At 45.3% G+C, this 2500-nt stretch overlaps 6 non-coding genes and 5 pseudogenes across 6 annotated transcripts; all 11 read left to right on the top strand.

The window, feature by feature from the left end:
- The window catches only part of LOC125793521 (5S ribosomal RNA), a 119-nt pseudogene extending 105 nt beyond the window's left edge, over positions 1–14 (top strand).
- Positions 15–124: 110 nt separating this feature from the next.
- On the top strand, positions 125–243 carry LOC125793244 (5S ribosomal RNA). The gene has a single exon (XR_007432828.1). It is a non-coding gene; the product is annotated as a 5S ribosomal RNA (ribosomal RNA).
- A 109-nt stretch (positions 244–352) lies between these two features.
- Positions 353–471, top strand: LOC125793455 (5S ribosomal RNA). Its single transcript, XR_007433039.1, has one exon. It is a non-coding gene; the product is annotated as a 5S ribosomal RNA (ribosomal RNA).
- Positions 472–581: 110 nt separating this feature from the next.
- On the top strand, positions 582–700 carry LOC125793512 (5S ribosomal RNA; annotated as a pseudogene).
- A 109-nt stretch (positions 701–809) lies between these two features.
- LOC125793377 (5S ribosomal RNA) lies at positions 810–928 on the top strand. Its single transcript, XR_007432961.1, has one exon. It is a non-coding gene; the product is annotated as a 5S ribosomal RNA (ribosomal RNA).
- Positions 929–1037: 109 nt separating this feature from the next.
- On the top strand, positions 1038–1156 carry LOC125793526 (5S ribosomal RNA; annotated as a pseudogene).
- A 110-nt stretch (positions 1157–1266) lies between these two features.
- LOC125793246 (5S ribosomal RNA) lies at positions 1267–1385 on the top strand. The gene has a single exon (XR_007432830.1). It is a non-coding gene; the product is annotated as a 5S ribosomal RNA (ribosomal RNA).
- Positions 1386–1495: 110 nt separating this feature from the next.
- LOC125793494 (5S ribosomal RNA) lies at positions 1496–1614 on the top strand. The gene has a single exon (XR_007433079.1). It is a non-coding gene; the product is annotated as a 5S ribosomal RNA (ribosomal RNA).
- Positions 1615–1723: 109 nt separating this feature from the next.
- Positions 1724–1842, top strand: LOC125793572 (5S ribosomal RNA; annotated as a pseudogene).
- Positions 1843–1952: 110 nt separating this feature from the next.
- On the top strand, positions 1953–2071 carry LOC125793458 (5S ribosomal RNA). The gene has a single exon (XR_007433042.1). It is a non-coding gene; the product is annotated as a 5S ribosomal RNA (ribosomal RNA).
- Positions 2072–2180: 109 nt separating this feature from the next.
- On the top strand, positions 2181–2299 carry LOC125793529 (5S ribosomal RNA; annotated as a pseudogene).
- Positions 2300–2500: the final 201 nt, after the last annotated feature.

Here is a 2500-nt window from a genome sequence, read left to right as displayed (position 1 = left end):
AGGTGCTGTAAGCTTTTCCCCTCTTGCTTCTGTGACCATGGTCTTGTTATACATTACTAGTGTATTATCTGAAACCCAACATAGATGAAGTCGCATAAGTAGTCTTGATGACAGTTTTGCAATCGCTTACGGTCACACTACCCTGAGAACGCCCGATTTCGTCTGATCTCGGAAGCTAAGCGGGGTTTGGCCTGGTTAGTACTTGGATGGGAGACCACCTGGGAATACCAGGTGCTGTAAGCTTTTCCCCTCTTGATTTATGACCATGGTCTTGTTATACGTTACTAGAGTCTTATCTGAAACCCAACATAGATGAAGTCGCATAAATAGTCTTGATGAGATTTCTGCAATCGCTTACAGTCATACTACCCTGAAAACGCTCGATCTCGTCTGATCTCGGAAGCTAAGCAGGGTTTGCCCTGGTTAGTACTTGGATGGAACACCACCTGGGAATACCAGGTGCTGTAAGCTTTTCCCCTCTTGCTTCTATTACCATGGTCTTGTTATACATTACTAGTTTGTTATCTGAAACCCTACATAGATGAAGTTGCATAAGTAGTCTTGATGAGAGCTCTGCAATGGCTTACGGTCACACTACCCTGAGAACGCCCGATCTCGTCTGATCTCGGAAACTAAGCAGGGTTTGCCCTGGTTAGTACTTGGATGGAAGACCACCTGGGAATACCAGGTGCTGTAAGCTTTTCCCCTCTTGATTTATGACCATGGTCTTGTTATACGTTACTGGAGTGTTATCTGAAACCCAACATAGATGAAGTCACATAAATAGTCTTGATGAGAGGTCAGCAATCGCTTACGGTCACACTACCCTGAGAACGCCCGATCTCGTCTGATCTCGGAAGCTAAGCAGGGTTTGGCCTGGTTAGTACTTGGATGGGAGACCACCTGGGAATACCAGGTGCTCTAAGCTTTTCCCCTCTTGATTTATGACCATGGTCTTGTTATACGTTACTAGAGTGTTATCTGAAACCCAACATAGATGAAGTCGCATAAATAGTCTTGATGAGAGTTCTGCAATCGCTTACGGTCATACTACCCTGAAAACGCTCGATCTCGTCTGATCTCGGAAGCTAAGCAGGGTTTGCCCTGGTTAGTACTTGGATGGAAGACCACCTGGTAATACCAGGTGCTTTAAGCTTTTCCCCTCTTGCTTCTGTGACCATGGTCTTGTTATACATTACTAGTCTATTATCTGAAACCTAACATAGATGAAGTCGCATAAGTAGTCTTGATGAGAAGTCAGCAATCGCTTACGGTCACACTACCCTGAGAACGCCAGATCTCGTCTGATCTCGGAAGCTAAGCAGGGTTTGGCCTGGTTAGTACTTGGATGGGAGACCACCTGGGAATACCAGGTGCTGTAAGCTTTTCCCCTCTTGCTTCTGTGACAATGGTCTTGTTATACATTACTAGTGTATTGTCTGAAACCCAACATAGATGAAGTCGCATAAGAAGTCTTGATGAGAGGTCAGCAATCGCTTACGGTCACTCTACCCTGAGAACGCCCGATCTCGTCTGATCTCGGAAACTAAGCAGGGTTTGGCCTGGTTAGTACTTGGATGGAAGACCACCTGGGAATACCAGGTGCTGTAAGCTTTTCCCCTCTTGATTTATGACCATGGTCTTGTTATACATTACTAGTGTATTATCTGAAACCCAACATAGATGAAGTCGCATAAGTAGTCTTGATGAGAGGTCAGCAATTGCTTAAGGTCGCACTACCCTGAGAACGACCGATCTCGTCTGATCTCAGAAGCTACTCAGGGGTTGGCCTGGTTAGTACTTGGATGGGAGACCACCTGGGAATACCAGGTGCTGTAAGCTTTTCCCCTCATGCTTCTATGACCATGGTCTAGTTATACGTTACTAGTGTGTTATTTGAAACCGAACATAGATGAAGTCGCATAAGTAGTCTGGATGATAGTTCTGCAATCGCTTACAATCACACTACGCTGAGAACGCCCGATCTCGTCTGATCTCGGAAGCTAAGCAGGGTTTGGCCTGGTTAGTACTTGGATGGGAGACCACATGGGAATACCAGGTGCTGTAAGCTTTTCCCCTCTTGATTTATGACCATGGTCTTGTTATATGTTACTAGAGTGTTATCTGAAACCCAACATAGATGAAGTTGCATAAATAGTCTTGATGAGAGTGTTGCAATCGCTTACAGTCACACTACCCTGAGAACGCCCAATCTCGTCTGATCTCGGAAACTAAGCAGGGTTTGCCCTGGTTAGTACTTGGATGGAAGACCACCTGGGAATACCAGGTGCTGTAAGCTTTTCCCCTCTTGCTTCTATTACCATGGTCTTGTTATACATTACTAGTTTGTTATCTGAAACCAAACATAGATGAAGTTGCATTAGTAGTCTTGATGAGAGTTCTGCAATGGCTTACGGTCTTGTCTGATCTCGGAAGCTAAGCAGGGTTTGGTCTGGTAAGTACTTGGATGGGAGACCAGCTGGGAATACCAGGTGCTGTA

Source organism: Astyanax mexicanus, unplaced genomic scaffold (genome assembly GCF_023375975.1).
Source record: "Astyanax mexicanus isolate ESR-SI-001 unplaced genomic scaffold, AstMex3_surface scaffold_37, whole genome shotgun sequence".
NCBI classification, from domain to species: Eukaryota; Metazoa; Chordata; class Actinopteri; order Characiformes; family Acestrorhamphidae; genus Astyanax; species Astyanax mexicanus.
Note: the sequence above shows the minus strand (reverse complement) of the source record. Positions and strands in the feature narration are given on the sequence as shown.